General features: G+C 37.5%; 1 protein-coding gene across 2 annotated transcripts in view; it reads left to right on the top strand.

Moving 5' to 3' along the window:
- Window positions 1-1,559: 1,559 nt before the first annotated feature.
- The window catches only part of LOC127442535 (neurturin), a 47,431-nt gene continuing 30,106 nt past the window's right edge, over window positions 1,560-18,884 (top strand). For both annotated transcript variants that reach the window (XR_007897491.1, XM_051700643.1), the window contains exons 1-2: window positions 1,560-1,692; window positions 3,453-3,892. The gene's annotated coding sequence lies outside the window, so the exon portion shown is untranslated. The remainder of the gene's footprint in view (window positions 1,693-3,452; window positions 3,893-18,884) is intronic.

The following is an 18,884-nucleotide window of genomic DNA, read 5'->3' on the forward strand; positions in this document are numbered from 1 at the left end:
CTGCTGCCACATGATTGTCTGATTATATAATCACATGGATGATTGTTGGTGCCATACGGGCTGGTTTGAGTATTTCTGTAACTGCTGATCTCCTGGGATTTTCACACACAACAGTCTCTAGAATTTACTCCGAATGGTGCCAAAAACATCCAGTGAGCGGCAGTTCTGTAGATGGAAACAGAGGTCAACAGAGAATGGCCAGACTGGTTTGAACTGACAAAGTCTACGGTAACTCAGATAACCACTCTGTACAATTGTGGTGAGAAGAATATCATCTCAGAAGGCTGTTCTGAGATGTGGGTTGGCGCTCTTTTGGCGGCACGTGGGGGACCTACACAATATTAGGCAGGTGGTTTTAATGTTGTGGCTGATCGGTGTAAGTAGGGACACAGAGTTTGTGTGCTTATACCAATATCCGATTATTTATAACAACATCTGCCGATACCGATTTCATGGTTCTGCTTTTTTGGGTATATAAGTAGGGATGTACTGATACAAAATTTGTGTGCAGATATTGATTTCCGATTATTGAGAAAGACATATGCTGATACCGATAGTTTGGTGGTTCTGCTTTTTATGCAACCTTGTTTCAAATCACTGATTGCGAAAGAAATGTAAATAATAACTTTATTCTTTATCTCTCTATGTCTTCCATGTTTCAGAGTAACTTGCCTCATAACAATGCCATATGTGACAATGCCATATTTGTCAGCTGGCTAATTCTTAAGGTAAGTTGCCACCAAGTATAATGGTTTAAGCTTATTATAATTTTTAATTACTGAAAGGTACTGTTCATATTCGCTATATCAACATGATATTAAAATGTACATACACAAGTGGAATTACATACACCTAAATACTTAGCTAGGATATTAAAACAAACATAGATATTGAGAGAAAAGGTACAACTTTCTATTCTAAATTAGAAAGTCTGTAAACACACCTTTTGCAAGAATCTTCTGTTCAAGTATGAAAAGATTTCATAATTTGGAAACAGGCTACTGAGGGCAAAAAATCCAATTACAATTGCATATCTTATTTCAAAAGAGTTCTTCCTCAAAAGTAATAAAAATAAATACATTTAAAAAAAAGTGAAAATCTCTGAACTGATCATGACGTGAAATAAGATTTTGATCATATCTGATTCCATGCAGTCAAAAATAAATAAATAAATAAAAATACAAATAAGAGTGCAGCTCTTCTGGCTTAAGGTACCTTGCTTCGTTGCCAGCCCTGGCCTGAGTGTAATTTCCTTCCTTGTGTACAGACAGAAAGAGTGACTGACAAGCTATGTGTGAAGTATGTGGCTTGTTCCACATTGCAGCTGTCAAGTATGTGGTGTTGAGTGGATGTTTTAAGCCCTTGTTCATGGTACCCTGATTTTGAGCATCCTCAGGCCCCATCCAGCGAGAGAGGGGGAGATCCAAGACTGTGCCGCAAACGATTACAGCCTACAGTAATCCGACCCAGCCAAAGGAGGAGTCTCACACACAGGGAGGAGAAACAGAGAGATAGACAGGGACCCAGGGGGGGGAGTTGTCCATACACACAACCCCTAAAACATACACACGCAGACTCCTGGTCTCAAACATCGCTTTACACACAGGCAGGGATTTTATGAAGTCTTCACTCTGTGTATGAGAGGACGTTAAACCAGAATTAGGACAGCCTTTAAACTTCACATGGCACATGGTAAGTCAACATGGAAGTGTAGATGATTATCCCTTGTGTTGTAGCTTTTGTCTTTTTAAAAACCTTGTTATTGTGTGAACCTTATTTGCATCTGTTCATATTCAGATTTACAGTAAGTCAGAACAGAGTTATGGTATAAACTGAATATTGAAACAAATTCAAAAAGAGAGCAAAAGAGAGAGAAAATAATCTATTTTGACAAATTTGAAAACTACTTTTCTAAGACTAATATTTTGAGAATTTGCAACATTTCAATTTGGTCTTAGAGTCCAGATCTGGAATGAATTAAGACTGTTAAAAAAAACAGGACACAAATATTTGCTGGCTCCATTCAACAGGCCTGATCCAAAACCAAGTGAGCTGCCTTCCTGTCTACAGCCTAAATAGAGAGTTGCCTTCAAAGGCAGCATCCTAACCAATACAGCACATCATAAGTGACTGATTTTAAAACACTCTACATAAAAAGCAACTCTATGCGCCACACAAATATCACTCTGCACGGGAAACAATTGATTCCAATAGAGTTTGAATGTTGATAAGCTTTCGACAAAATACTCTAATGAGCATATAAATAAATAGCACACACACATTTAAATAATCTTTTAATAGTTCAATAAAGTTTTAATAATTTTCAATATTGAATGAAATATCAGTATGCATACATAATATAAGTAGGGATGCACCAACACAAAAATGTGTGCGCTAATAGCGATATCTGATTATTTCGAACAACATCTGTGGATAATGATATTTTGGTGGTTCTGCTTTTTTTTTTTAATATAAGTAGGGATGTACCAATACAACATGTGTTCCAATATTAATTTCCAATATATCTGCCGATACTGATAAGTTTGGTGGTTTTGCTTTTTTTTTTTTTTTTTATGTACTGTATGTAGGGATGCACCGATGCAAAATTTGTATGCCAATACCGATATCCAGTTATTTAGAACAACATCTGCCGATACCAATAGTTTGGTGGTTTTGCTTTTTTTTAATTTTTTTTTTTTTTTATGTACTGTATGTAGGGATGCACTGACACAACATTTGTGTGACGATACCGATATCCGATTATTTAGAACAACATCTGCCGATACCAATAGTTTGGTGGTTCTGCTTTTTTTATGCTACCTTGTTTCAAATGACTGATAATTACACAACTTCGAAAGAAATTTAAATAACTTTATTCTCTATGTCTTTACATGTCTTTCATGTTTCAGATTAAGTTTTCTTAGTTATAAACAAAACACTGAAACAAAAAGCACATTCTTAACTCACATTAACTGAATTCTGAATAGCCTCTTGTTAGACTCACATGAAATTGGTAAGATTTCTTTTTTTGATGTTCTTAACTAAATTCTGACTGATGATGCTTTGAAGTTTTTAAACAATTGGCCGGAATCAGATAATTGCTTTTATCGGCCAAATCCGATGTTTGGCCAATATATCAGTGCATCTCTCTCTCTCTCTCTCTCTCTCTCTCTCTCTCTCTCTCTCTCTCTCTCATATATATATATATATATATATATATATATATATATATATATATATATACACACACACACACACACACACATTTATCTTGCCTAAAAATAGCTTATTGAGCATTAAATGAAATGCTGCCTTAGAATTTTGGAACAGTCTTCGTATTGGGAGAGCACTTAAAATGCCTTAAATCTAGGAAGGCAGCTCACTAGATTGTGTCCACCTGCAAAATTATAGTGTGCAAAGTACATCCACCGCATTTGGAATTTCTGTTTCAGGTCTGGAATCCTAGAAACGGACAAGAGTAAACAACTATCAACACCCCTCCAGCTTCATGCTCAATTTACAAACTGATTTAAATTGCAAAACCCATGGTCTGCTAGTCTCGGACTGGCATAACTAACTATGTCTAAGGATGAGGAAATTCCGAGCCCACCTCCGAAGTGGCCGGAACACTTTGTGATGTAAACACATTGGGAAAGCCTGGAGGAGAAGACATCATGAGTAGCAATCTCTAGGACATTGTTATAGTACCTAACATCCATACAAACCAATCCATCCCAGACTTTCCGTGCACAGAGGACTTTCTTGCCGGCACAAGCTATCGCCTCCAATCCTGCTTCTCTGCTCATCATGAAGGATTGGCCCTCCCCTCCTGTTGCCTGAGGTCAAGCCAAGACAACACCACCCTGATAAGTCTGGCTTAGCAAGCCACTTGGTAAGGACATCTTCTTTTGTTAACCTAAGCTTCTACTTACATCCAGGGTGTTAAACATGGCAGATCGCAGAAGATTCAGGATGTGCCACTGTGCCAGACAGCATACAAGATTAGCAAACTGCATTTATCTCTTGCAAGGGCTGAAATCTTGATTAGATCTTGCATTGTTTAATCAGCTGTTTGATGGTTTTTGCATTAGACCAAAAACAAAACAAAAAAACTAAAAAAACAATGAAATCCCTTAAGAGAACCCTTGATTCCTGTCAAGAGATCCAAAATTTGGGGGTCACCATATATCACGTCCATACAGTGGAACACAAGGTCCATTTAAGTGGAACAACCTTGACAGAGTCTTTTTCCACTCATACTTTTGCAAAGCGGATGTATGCAGGGGCAGCTATTAAGGTATTTCTGGGCAGTTCAATCTAGGCTAGGTCCATTTTTAGAGAAGTTTTTATAAAGAAGTTGTGCTGGCATTCCAAGAATCTCACTTCGGGTTAATTCTCATTTACCTGAAAGATCTTGCTGGAATCTGCAAAATCTTGACTGCTATGGGTGTAAAGAGGCAGATGTAGAGATATTTATGGGCAGTTGCCAAAGATAAATTGTGCTGGCATTCAAGCAAGACTTTCACTTTGAGTTAATCCTCAATTACCTGTGTGCAAAATATTGACTAGGATAGTTTCTATTTTGACCATTCTGACTGTTCGGTCTTGTTTCATGATGCCAGAATTGGTACTGTATATGGTTTTTTCGATATATGGCGTTTAAACAGTAGCAATGACCTAATCATACTTGTCAAAGGGATCTGGTGCATTTTGAGGGTGGAAAAGGCATGGCAGGTTAAGCTTATATTTACTTGAGCCTTTCAACTCCCGTAACCTGGGATTCAATCTGGCTTATTTTGCAAGCCTGGTGAAGGTCTTCCAAAAGCATGCAGTAAAATCGATGCTTTCGCCCACTCTTTCCCTTGATCTCAAAAGGAACTCATAAGGAGAAATCGGCTTGAAATGCACCCACAGGTGCAGCGTTGCACTTACACAACTGTTCTGTGACACATCTCATTTTGATCCCTCCACAGATTTCAGATAGATGAGTTTGGATGGCTGGGTTTGTTTTCTCTGTCCATCTTGCTCCAACATGCTCAGAGAAATTTGCATTCAACTGTGCCAGTCGCTAATCATCAGGACTTTTAAAATGCCATCATGCACAACAGTACTAGGGTTTAACTTGAAAGGATGAACTCTACTTGTACATAGAACCCTCATGATTGTGGACAAACTTTGCAGTGGCATGGGAAAACAAACAATGACACTGGGCCTTATTCATGAAACACGAGTAGAATGAAGCATCCATTCTTACGTAAATTATCCCATTGAATTCATTGCGACAAATTATGATAGAATGGTTTTAAGTATGATTTACACAGAAATGCAGTGGCTTTTGAAAACAAATAATTGTATTGGGCCTTATTTATTAAAACTCGAGCAGAACGATCTTCGATGTAAATCGTTTATAAATCCCTTCGTACCTAAATTGTCCCATTGATTTCACTGCGATAATTTACATTAGAATGGCTTTACATATGTTTAATTCAGAAATGCCGATGCTTGTGAATACAAACAATAAAATTGGGCCTTATTCATTAAACTCGAGTAGAACAAATTCTGATTTAAATCGTTCATAAATCCATTTGTACGTAGGCCTACATTTTCCAATTGATTTTATTGTAACAATTTACGTTAGAATGGTTTTACATGTGATTTAAACGGGAATGCAGTGTCTTGTGAAAATAAACAATGACACTGGGCCTTATTCGTAAAAACAAAATAAATAAACCGAATTTCTGTGTAAATCATACATCCAAGTCTTACGTAAATTGTCCCATGGAATGAATTGCGAAAAACTTATGTTAGAATGGTTTTACTTATGATTTAACATATTTGGCCATTATTCATGAAAAAAAAAGAGTAAAACTAATTTCTGTAAATCATTCAAAATACATTGGTACATAATTTGCTCCATTGAATTCATTGCAACAATTTAGGTTAGAATGGTTTAACATCCGATTTACACAAAAATGCAGTGACTTATGGAAACAAACAATGACATTGGGCCTTATTCATAAAAAAAAATTAGTAAAACAAATTTCTGTGTAAATCGTACACAAGACGCTTGAGTTTGTTGTTGGATGAGAGCAGAGGCTTTTTTTTCTTGAGACCCTCCCAAACAGCTTGTGATGTAGGTGATGTCTGATATTTTTTTTTTAGACTTTCTGACCCCAAGACCCAACCAATTTCTGAAATTCTCCAGCTGATATCCTTGTAGATTATTTGGCCACTTGAACCATCCTCCTCACTGTGCATGGAGATGATATAGACACATGTCCTTTTCCAGGCCATTTCTTTAAGGAGCAGTATGTAAGATTCAGAAACCCTTGTCATTAATGACACCTGTGGCTGTTAAGTGAACTGCAGCCTGTTGCTTGTGATCGGGCTCGTGCACACACTCCATAGGGAAGCGAGACTGAACGTGATTCATCGGCATCATGATCACAGATGAGGTAGCATAATTAAAATTACACAGTTATGATTGTTTTACCTCAAACTTTGAGACTGTATATTATCTTTGACTCTCCAGTGCTGGAACAGGGCTAAAACAAAGTGTGGACATAGGTCTGACTATGCAAGACTGTAGACTGAAGTAATCACTTTTCTTTGCATGATACATTGACTGCATTTATACGATAGCCTATGTCGGCGTTAGCTAGCTAGCTAGCTTTATCAATAGCTGTTAGCTAAATTTGGTGGATGATGACAGTAACTGTTTATAAAATAGACTGTACATTATAAATATGCTGACACAATTCAGTATTGATGTGATTCCATCACAACTGTCATTTTGATATATCGATGCGCTATTGTTTTATAATAATAGATTGTATATATTTTCTGTATAACCAAGTTACGTTACACTAATGAATGAGTCTTTTTGCATTATCTTGAACATTGTCTAGCATTCATTTCATGTGTTATTGTAGTTTACCTTGCTGAATAATTACAGATGAACATTATGTCAGTTACTGTGAATCAGCATACCTGACTTTTAGTATAAAGAGAAGATCGTTGAAATTATTTGAAAGTTACGAAGCAAGGTAGCATGCAATTCGTCAGCGTTAGCAGGCAAGATCAAGTTAGCTAAAATGACACAGATCAATCCTTACGGCACTATATTTCACATGCTTTGCAGTTATGTAAGCTTATCTGTCCAATAAGAAGAACGCCAATTCAGGGTCGGTTTTGATCCCCAAAACCAAACGAAGGTCCCTCCAGGAATCAAATGCCCTACCGATGTTCACTCTAGTTTTCGCTCGACCACGATCACGTTCCCGCTTAGCCAGACGGGATTCAGTACATTTTTTATTTTTTTTTTTGGCTTACTCTGAGTTTGTGTAGGAGTCTGTGTTGTGCTGGGAGCCGGACGTTTGCTGGATTCCATCTGTAAGATAACGTTACCTAGTGTTACAGACTGTCTGTTGACGCTGTTGAATAGCGGAAGAGAAGCTATTACTGTCTGGGGCAAGGCTCTCGGGAACGTGCATAAACGTCACATCCTTTGGATTTTCTCAGCAAAAGCGACCCGCTCCCTTCGCATGAAAATCAGTCTACAGGCTTTAATAGGCAACCTAGGAAGTCCAAGAAGGGGTCATTTTTTAAGTTGCATTACAAGCCGTTCACACATTGGCAAAAAAAAAGGCGAATATTACATGAAAAATATTACATATTGCACCTTTAACATCTCCAGTTGATTGGAACTTCTTAATTATTGCACTGATGGTGGAAATGGGCATTTTCAATACTGTAGCTATTTTCTTATAGCCATTTCCCATTTTGTGAAGCTCAACAACCTTTTGCCACACATCAGAACGATATTTTTTTATTTCTAACCCACTGTGATTGATGTTTAAGGGAATTTGGCCTGTGTGTTACCTCATATTTATACCCCTGTGAAACAGGAAGTCATGGCTGAACAATTTCATGTTTCTAGTCACCCAGGTGCACTAAGAAATGTAAAATATGAATGGGAATAAGAATTTCATAAGAATCTCTAGGGGTGCCAATAATTGTGGGCAGTGTGTTTTGGAGAAAAAATATGTATTTAATAATGAGATATTTCCCCTCTTTCAATTGTTTTACTTCAGTTAAAGGTTAGGTTTTTGTGTGTGTGTGTGTGTGTGTGTGTGTTTTTTTTTTTAATGAAAGATCAAAAGGATAAACAATGCAGATTTTTTTCACAGCTTTCTTTGCTCATATTTACCAAGGGTGCAAATATTTTTGGCCACCACCATAAATGCATTCATACGTAAATTGTCCCATTTAATTAATTGCGACAATTTACATTAGAATGATTTTACATCTGATTTTTACAGAAATTCGTTATGCTTGTGCTTCATGAAGAAAGCTCAATGAAACACTTGCTGAATAATGCACACTGTAAACGTATAACCTAATAATTAAAAAAAAAGAAGAAAAAACAGTATGCATTTTGCAAAAATAAATGTTTCAAATGGTAGTATCAGGACTGTTTCTAGGTATAAGCGAACTAGGTGGTCACTCGGGGCGCCATCAGCTGGGGGGGGCAGGGGTGCCAATGTGTAAACCGCCCCCACCCCTGACAGACCGGATCACCAATGATAAGATCGCTCTGGCAGACGGGAGCGCCAATGACGAGGTCGCCGTGCAAGTAGCCAATCCACCAACAATATTCCATGCAGTGTGCTCTGTTGTAAATTGCACATTTTGACAAATGTAGTAGGTTATCCTGGTATTGTATGCACACAATTGCAAACACAAATTTGCACAAACTTGCACAGAAGTATATACTCATGAAATAGTAAGAGCAGCATGTTAGTATGCTATTCCAAACAAAGCCCCTCTCTTTTCATCTCATGAAAAGAGAGTTTCAGGCTGTAAAATTACACAATGCAATAGATTTGCAGTTTATAAAGTGATCCATTTTTTAAAACAGATAACACAACTGTTATCAAAACAAAAAACAACTTGGAAGTTCTGAATCATGTAATTTATATGTCATTGAAACAACTGTATAGAAAACATTAATCCAGATTAGATATGAAAAGTTCACATCCTTTCTGGCTATCGATCATTGGAGCGATGCACATGTCTTTCTATGGCACATCTGGGCTGTCATTCAAGTCAGATGTATCAGGCTTTCCTACATAAGGCTCATTTTTACTGCCAGCCACAAAAACATAAGCGGGGTGAGAGATGGCAAAAAATTCAGTGTAAAACACGCAGTGTGCACACAGAGCGAGGGTGTAACCTTGGGAAGGTAGACAATACGATATTATCAAATTCCTGCCACAGTAAATCCTCAGTAGATCCACAAATCAGACTCTCCAAACTAAACTGTAGACATAATTGCTTTAAGATACAGGGCAGGCAGAATTACGTAAAACTAGCAAAACATTGAGGTCTGGAAATCTGATTTCAAGGAGACACTTTGTGTGCAGTGCAAGGGTGCGTCATGGAATCAAAAATATAATGTAATTCTATTATGTCAAAAGAGAGCTTTTGTGTAATTTCTGTTGCACTAACATGTTTAAAGCTGCAAAAATAATGTTATCATTTTATTGTTATTCACAGAAAATCACTTCCATACTTTAAATGCTGATGTGTAGGGTGTAGTATAGAATTTTAAAGGTGGTAACCAAAATTTGGGGCCCTGCAAGGATTTATCACCATTGTAAAATGCTAATCTTTTTGCTAGTGTACTCCTGAAAGTGGTTGACAATTACTACCTGGTCTCACAGAAGGTCTCCTCACACAATACTATCTTATGACATCTAAACACTTTTACTATAGCGCATTACTTATTTTAACATTTGCATTACAAAACCAACTACATTTACTAGCTTGTTCAGGTGCAATTACATTGTGCAGTAGCTTAATTGATAGAGCGTTGCACTTGCAATGCAAAGGACCGGAGTACGAGTCCTGAAGAGCACGCAAAGTCAACATGTAAGCCAAAAGTGTCATAGAAGCATCACTAAATGACGTGCAATTGCATTTTTTATCTCACATTTGCTCTTTATGACACTATCTTTTAGGTTTAGGGTAGGGAGGTCGGTTTTGTTGATTTAAATCAAGATAGAGCATTAACCTTAAAAACCTCATCTGTTTGGGAGAACATTTAACTTGCTTTTAGCGCCACACAGTAGACATTTCACCTCGGAACTGCAGTGAAGTTTAAGTAATATATTTTTGCAAAAATTTCGCCACAGTCCCGTTCCCGATTTAAAAAATGTATAGTTTGTCACTTCCAGGAAAACTAACCAAAAATACTGATGACTCATCTTGGTGTATCCCAGTTTTTTGTGAATGGAAATATCCCTGTCCCTATTATCACCCTGTTAACTAAAGGGTTAATGGTTATTTAAAGGAGTCATGACATACTCTTTTTTTTATATATATAATTGTATTATCTTCCCTGAGGTCCACTTATAATGTTTTGGCACAAAAACAGTAATAATCTATTCATACAAAATAGTTTTCCACCCTGTCCCTGGCCCTCTGTCTGAAATGCTCAATTTTAAGCTGTCTGGCCCTTTAAGACTTCAATGTAAATGCCCACTGTTGTGATTGGCTAACATAGTGCAGCCCTTCCAATAGAGCCATATTTGAAACGCAGTCCGAAGAACAAACTCCACAAGACCATAACATTTATTAAACTGAATATCAGGATTAACATATAACCCACATCCAACACATTTCATCTGAATATATTAAACTGTTCACTCAAGCAGCACCATAAACTATTAAACAGTCATGGCATATGAAATATTCATGAATGAAATTGTTTACTTACAGATTTACAGTCCAGTAATGTTTTAACAGCCCCATCATTCAATAACAATCCACGCTCATAATATGAGCCGAAAACATACAATCCACACTGAGATGTTCTGAATACACGAATGTAAACAGTCCATGGAGGTGCCATTAGGGTTCTTTAACCGGCATTGACAAGCCAAAGCAGAGACGCTGGTCTTCAAATCTCACATCTTCCATGTTTGTTTACACACAGGACTGCATTTGTTTCTCCTGGTCAGTGGCAGCAGCAGAATGAGACGTGTTTTTAAAATTTGTGCTTGTACTACTCTTAAAACGCAGTGCACATCACCAGTGTTGTGCGGAAATGCATCAATACAATCAAAGACGTCCATGTTTACAAAAGACCAACAACTAAAAATAGCACAGATGGGTACAAAAATGGTCCAAGATGCTTTCAAAACAGTACAACAGCATGACAGCGCAGCTGAATGAAACACAAAGGTGGTCTCCATATTAGAGTTATAACTTGACATCGCATCTTTTAAGAGCAGCTCAAGATGTATTATAATGGTCAAAGCCATTTGTCTAGTTTACATTTACGTAGAAAAACACTGAAATCCAGATAGGAACATGAAGGTGTCCTGTGTAAGTCCACTTTGCTGTAGATGACTCTCCCATGACAGGTCCATCTCTCTCCTCTTCACCTGTGTGACTGACTGAGCACCAGTGGGCATGGCCAAAGGTGCAATGACGAGAAATAGGCGTTGATGTCTTGCTGAAGAGGCAGTCATATGCAGATGTATTTGGTCCTTGTGACATCACAAGTTCCACAAATTCCAAACGAGCTGTTTTTGTGGCTTGGTTTAAATAAATGCTCTTTTTCTATCAAGCAGAACGTTTTCAGTCCTGAAACTTACAGTATGTTTTTATAGTACAATGAACTCTTATATGTCAAAAGATCAAGTAAAATTTGATTCCTAATGTCATGACCCCTTTAATAGGATTTCAACACTGGAAAAAAAGGGCTCATCAAGCCATTTCGTAGGGTCTTTACAACACTGCAACTGAACCTCTACTTACAGACATATGCATTGTTCAGCATAGCGTAACGAGAGGTTTCAGAGTTAAAGTCAGATTTGACACTCTTTAGCAGGTTCAGTTTGCCACAGCTGTTGTATTTCACGCATAGTGCCCACACATGGACTGGCCAACATCCAAACACACAAACTAGGTGCTAAACGGCAACTTTCACAGCTGTTGACTCTCACCCTTCCAGTAAGCGTGTAATTTCACGTAAGTAAGATGCTCACAGGTTTAGGCAATGTTTATAGTGAGGTTTGAATTTGTGCCTAAATGTGATATCATGTTTGGTTTACATGCAACATATATAGTCAGTAGATGATAAGACAGATTGCCATGACACTTAGCATGCTAACTAATCATCTGTCCCACATTAAAACGGAATATATTTTAACATACGCACAGTAGGAAAATGTTTTAGCACTAGATGTTGAAATTAGTTGATGATGGAGTCTAGTGATTTAACTATTGCCAAAATTGTGGGTGGCCCACTTCAGCTACATTAAGCCTTGTGTACAGATGTCACAGTAGTCATGCTAGCATGATTAGAGTGTTGATTGTATGAATTTAGGAAATTAAAATATTAGTTAGTGCAATGTATACAAGTCAGCGTAAAATGTTGGTTGCCACAGAGGCTCCAAACACAAGTAGAAAAACACACAAATCTAATGTCGACTGCTAAAGTGTTACACAGTTTGTTTGTTTGTTTTTTGTAAGATTTATTTAAATTTGATATGACATATTTGATCTCAATATTCCAGATGGCCATGAATGTTCTGTATGTAATATGGTGAGTCAGATCTGAATATATATAATATATTATATATAGCAGAGATGGGGACTCGAGTTAGAGACTCGACTCCAGACTCAACCTAAAATGACTTCAGGCTTGACTCAACAAAAAGGACTTGTGAATATTTCAAAAACGACTCAAGTCTTTTAACCTTAAGTATACAGCTGATCATATATACATCAGCAACATGTAGTACACTTCAAGGACTAAAAATATTTCGGGTGTCAGATTCATTTAATATCCAATATTCAACACCACTAAATATCACAAAACAGCTGGACAATAATCAAATAGTTCAGCCTACCTTTACTGAAAGTTTTTCAATTGTCAGATGCTTTTATTTTTTTGCGAGTTACAGTTGTGCTCAAAAGTTTGCATACCCTGGCAGAAATTGTGAAATTTTGGCATTGATTTTGAAAATATGACTGATCATGCAAAAAAAAACCTGTATTTTATTTAAGGATAGTGATCATATGAAGCCATTTATTATCACATAGTTGTTTGGCTCCTTTTTATATCATAATGATAACAGAAATCACCCAAATGGCCCTGATCAAAAGTTTACATACCCTTGAATGTTTGGCCTTGTTACAGAAACACAGGTTTACATGGCAATTAAAGGTTAATTTCCCACACCTGTGGCTTATTAAATTGCAATTAGTGTCTGTGTATAAATAGTCAATGAGTTTGTTAGCTCTCACGTGGATGCACTGAGCAGGCTAGATACTGAGCCATGGGGAGCAGAAAAGAACTGTCAAAAGACCTGCGTAACAAGGTAATGGAACTTTATAAAGATGGAGAAGGATATAAAAAGATATCCAAAGCCTTGAAAATGCCAGTCAGTACTGTTCAATCACTTATTAAGAAGTGGAAAATTCGGGGATCTCTTGATGTCAAGCAAAGGTCAGGTAGCCCAAGAAAGATTTCAGCCACAACTGCCAGAAGAATTGTTCGGGATGCAAAGAAAAACCCACAGGTAACCTCAGGAGAAATACAGGCTGCTCTGGAAAAAGATGGTGTGGTTGTTTCAGGGAGCACAATACGATGATACTTGAGCAAAAATGAGCTGCGTGGTCGAGTTGCCAGAAAGAAGCCTTTACTGACCACCTAGTTCGCCTATGCCTAAAAATGGCCCTGCAGTATATAGCCTATATATGAGCTTAATAAATCAACAACATTACTGATTCACAGATATAAGTTATAATATTATATTACAAGCTGCGAATGCACTACGGAGCTTGAGTTCTAGATAGAGCACATTAACAGGCACGAGCCCTTTCTTTTAATGTTGTTTGTTGACATATTTTCAGGAATAAACTCTGCTGTGTGTGAGCTTGTGAGGGAATTTAGGAATTGTAAATTTAGTCGGGGTCGAATGGACGTGTAATTGATACACCTAGTCGTGGTGTGCATTTGGCTTGAGTTGCGTGCTATGAATACGCTGTTACATTAAGTCTCTAAAAAACGGAAAATTATACGTCCCTATGATAAATAATCCAAAACACTAAGGTCTAATACTTTATTATACTCATTAAAGGACATTATTTAGCAAAATGTATTGCAAGGGAAGGCAAAACTTATTGCGAGGGAATTCAAACTATTGCGAGGGAACGCAAAACATATTGCATGGGAATGCAAAACTTATTGCGAGGTAACGCAAACTGTTGCGAGGTAACACAAAACTTATTGTGAGGGAATGCAAACTGTTGCGAGGTAATGCAAAATGTATTGTGAGAGAATGCAAACTATTGCGAGGGAAAGCAAAACTTTTTGCGAGGTAACGCATAACTTATTGTGAGAGAATGCAAACTATTGTGAGGGAAAGCAAACGATTGCAAGGTAATGCAAAACTTATTGCGAGGAAACGCAAACTATTGCGAGGTAACGCAAAACTTATAGCGAGGTAACACAAACTATTGCAAGGGCATGCAAAACTTATTGCAAGGGAATGCAAACTGTTGCGAGGTAATGCAAAACGTATTGTGAGAGAATGCAAACTATTGCGAGGGAATGCAAAACTTATTGCGAGGTAATGCAACTATTGCGAGGTAATGCAAAACTTATTGTGAGGAAACGCAAACTATTGCGAGGGAAAGCAAAACTTTTTGCGAGGTAACGCATAACTTATTGCGAGAGAATGCAAACTATTGCGAGGGAAAGCAAACTATTGCAAGGTAACGCAAAACTTTTTGCGAGACCACACAAACTGTTGCGAGGTAACACAAACTATTGCAAGGGCATGCAAAACTTATTGCGAGGTAACTCAAACTATTGCGAGGTAATGCAAAACCTATTGTGAGGTAAAACAAAACTTTTTGCAAGGGAAAATAAACTTTTGCAAGGGAACAAAAACGTATTGCGAGGGAATGCAAACTATTGCAAGGGCACACAAAAATATTTCCAGAAAAACAAATTCCAGCCCTGTCCTTTAAGTTCCAAAAAAGTTGGGACAGTATGGAAAATGCTAATAAAAACAAAAAGGAGTGATTTGTAAATTCTATTCACCCTGTGCTATATTGAAAGCACTACAACAACAAAGCACTTTTATCTTGTGAATTTAATTGTTGTTTTGAAAATATACACTTATTTCAAATCATATGATTGCAACACGCTCTAAAAGAGCTGAGTGTTTACCACTGTGTAATATCACCATTTCTTCTAATAACACTTATTAAGCATTTGGGCACTCAAGACACAAATTTGTTAAATGTAGCAAGCAGAATTTCCCCCCATTCATCCATTATATACGTTTTCAGCTGCGCAATTATACAGGGCCTTTGTTGCCATATTATTCGTGTCATAATGTGCCACACATTCTCAATTGGAGACAGGTCAGAACTGCAGGCAGGCCATTCTAGTACCTACACTTTCTGCTTACGGGCAATATGTGGTTTGCCGTTGTCTTGCTGGAAAATTACGAGACTTTCCTGGAAAGATGGCATCTGGATGGCAGCATACAGTACGTTTCTCCAAAATGTATTCATGTCTTTCTGCGTTAATACTGCCCTTACAGTTGTGCAAGTAACCCATGACATGGACTAACCAGACACTGATAAAAGCTTGGATGGTCCCTTTCCTCTTTGTCCTGGAGAACACAACAGCTGTTTTTTTCCAAAAACTATTTGAAATGTGGACTCTTCGGACTACAAAACACGATTTCACAGTTCTACTTTCCATCTAAGATGTGAACGAGCCCAGAGAATTCAGCAACGCTTCTGGACAGTGTTGATGTATGGCTTCTGCTTTGCATAGTAAAGTCTTAATTTACATCTGTGGATGCAGCGGTGAATGGTGTTGATTGATAGCATTCCTGAGCCCATGTCATGATCCATTACAGGTGCATGACAGCTTTTAAGACAGTGATGTCTGAAGGGTCAGAGATCACGCACATTCAGAAGTGGTTTTCGGCTTTGCCCTTTACGCACCAAGATTTGACTGAATTTCTTGAATCTTTAACTATATTGTGCATTGTAGAGGGTAAAATGCCCCAAATCCTTCCAATTTGCCTTTGGGGAACATTGTTCTCAAAGCGCTGGATTATTTACTGACGCACCTGTTGGCAAATTGGTGAGCCTTGACCCATTTTTGCTCTTTAAGCACTGGGCTTTTTTTTTTTGGAGGCTCCTAATATACTTTAACATGATTGCTTCATCTGTTTCACATCACCTTGTTATTTCAACTCGTCAGATTGTTATCAATCCTAAATTGCCCTGTCTCAACTATTTTGGAATGTGTTGCAGCCATCAATTTTAGAAAAACTTCAGAAAAAAAGCAATGCAGTCAATTAGGTAAAACATGAAGTACCTTAATACTGTTTTTGTTTGAATACAAGTCAAAGTACATTTACATATCACTCCTTTTTGGCCTTGGTAGCTCAGTGAGTATTGACGCTGACTACCACCCCTGGAGTCACGAGTTCAAATCCAGGGTGTGCTGAGTGACTCAAGCCAGGTCTCCTAAGCAACCAAATTGGCCCAGTTGCTAGGGAGGGTAGAGTCACATGGGGTAACCTCCTCGTGGTTGAGATTAGTGGTTCTTGCTCTCAATGGGGCGCGTGGTAAGTTGTGCGTCGATCGCGGAGTGTAGAATGAGCCTCCACATGCTGTGAGTCATGCACAACGAGTCACGTGATAAGATGCGCGGATTTACGGTCTCAGAAGTGGAGGCAACTGAGACTTGTCCTCCGCCACCCGGATTGAGGTGAGTAACCGCACCACCACGAGGACCTGTTAAGCAGTGGGAATTTTTTTTTTTAAATACTGACTTTACGATACTTTTCTCAGCAATATTCTCTCCTTCAAACCGCCATGCCAGTAGTTGGATCACCATAGAAGCAGACGGTTCACACTAATCGCGCTATAGCACCCCCTGTGGCAATGTTGAGATTGCAACGTGAACTTGCGTTGTGTTTTGAATTGCTGACACATTGTGGAACACAACTATGCACAAAATCGAGTTTGCATAGCTAAAAGCATCTGCATTTACGTACTAAAAGTGCCTGCGTTTATGTTTCAGCCTTAAAACTGAGAAAAATGGCTTCAAAGTACAGTGGTTTGATTTGGTTTTAGTGCAGATTTTGTAGTTAAAGGGGTCATGACATGCCTTTTATTTATTTATTTATTTATGTTCCTTAATGTTCACTTATAATATTATTATATATAATAAAAAAATGTTTTTTTTTTTTTAAGTATAGCATTTTCCATCCTCATTTTGACCCCTTGTAAGAAATGCTTGGTTTTGCTGCTGCTTCTCCTTTAAGACTTGACTGTTTTGATTGGCTCTCTCTTCTTGCCATCTCACTACTCACCGCTACTGGGCGGGGCTACGGAAGTGATTAAAGGTAAAGTAGGCATTAATTTGTTGTTGTGGAGGCGGTCAGATGCAAAGTATGACATCAAAATATGGAAGAAGTAGAGAACGAGTCGTTTTGACAGCCTGGTTTCAACAAATGCTCTTTTTGCAGTGAAGAGGAAGTTTTGAGTTCTGAAACTTACAGTATGTTTTTATAGTACAATGACCTCTTATATGTCCAAAGATCAAGGACAATTAGGTTCCTCATGTCATAACCCCTTTAATGAAATTTTCACACTATGAATCTGAGTTTAGTTGAGCCAAAGCCGTCTGCAATAGGACAGATCCTAGTCAAATTTGGATCTGCAGGCCATGAGGGGGCGCTAGGGATTCTGTGGACAATTTCCGAGAAAGAAAAAAGGACATAATTGCCATTTCAGTTTAATCAAAATCTTTCTCATCAAGTTTATACATTTAACATAACTTAAATATTGGAGTGAATTTGTATTATGCTGTCAATGTAATATGAAGTAGGATAAATATCTTCCAGATAAAATTTTACATTTAATAATTTATGTTTGCTTTAGTACAATAACAATATAAAAGGCAATTGTTAAAACTGTCTTTATAACATCAAAAAATATTTCTCACAGTTTTAGTTGGTCTTTAGGCATAAAAATATATAGCAATATATTATATTTTAGAAGGGGGTCCCTCGCAAGGCAGTCATCATATTTGGGGGTCCTTGGCATCAAAAAGTTTAAAAACCCCTGGTCTAAGAAACCCAATTTATGTCATAACTTACTGTAGTTTTAACAAAATGTATATTTACTGTGTTAGACAGCATAGCCCATGTACGTACAAGTATGGGTATAACACACATAAATCAAACTTTACAGCATGGTCTACTATTCCCAGAAATAAAATTACATAACAATGGACAATTACCAACAACACAAAGGAATAAAGCAACAAACTGACTATAACAATTAACTACACATTATTAATCTAATACACACGAGCTGCATGAACATTTAAAAACTGGGAAAACGTTCTCCATAAACACATACTTTGGAAAACAAAGAGAAAATTAAACGGATAGGTGTGGACATGGGCTAAATGAAGCTTATACATTCATGTATGTTTAGATTGTATATCATAAATGCACCTGGAAATAAACATTGCTATAAGGGCAGGTAATTTCAACAAATCATAATTCCCTCGCATACAAACGGCCCAAAAAATAATTTTGACACTTTTGGTCTCTTAAGTCACACTTAAAAATGTACTAATGTCAACTTAAACTAACTTTACATTCTGAGCCTTTTTCTCAATTACTTTTTATGAACTGGTGATTTTTAGCGAATGTATGAAGTCAGTTCGCCTCAAGTTCACACAGGTGTCCTATAGCAGCAGAGGAACCAGAGGTGGAGTTCAGAACATTAAATATGAACATGTTCCACTAACTTATGAA

The sequence above is a fragment of the Myxocyprinus asiaticus genome, chromosome 6 (assembly GCF_019703515.2).
Source record: "Myxocyprinus asiaticus isolate MX2 ecotype Aquarium Trade chromosome 6, UBuf_Myxa_2, whole genome shotgun sequence".
NCBI classification, from domain to species: domain Eukaryota; kingdom Metazoa; phylum Chordata; class Actinopteri; order Cypriniformes; family Catostomidae; genus Myxocyprinus; species Myxocyprinus asiaticus.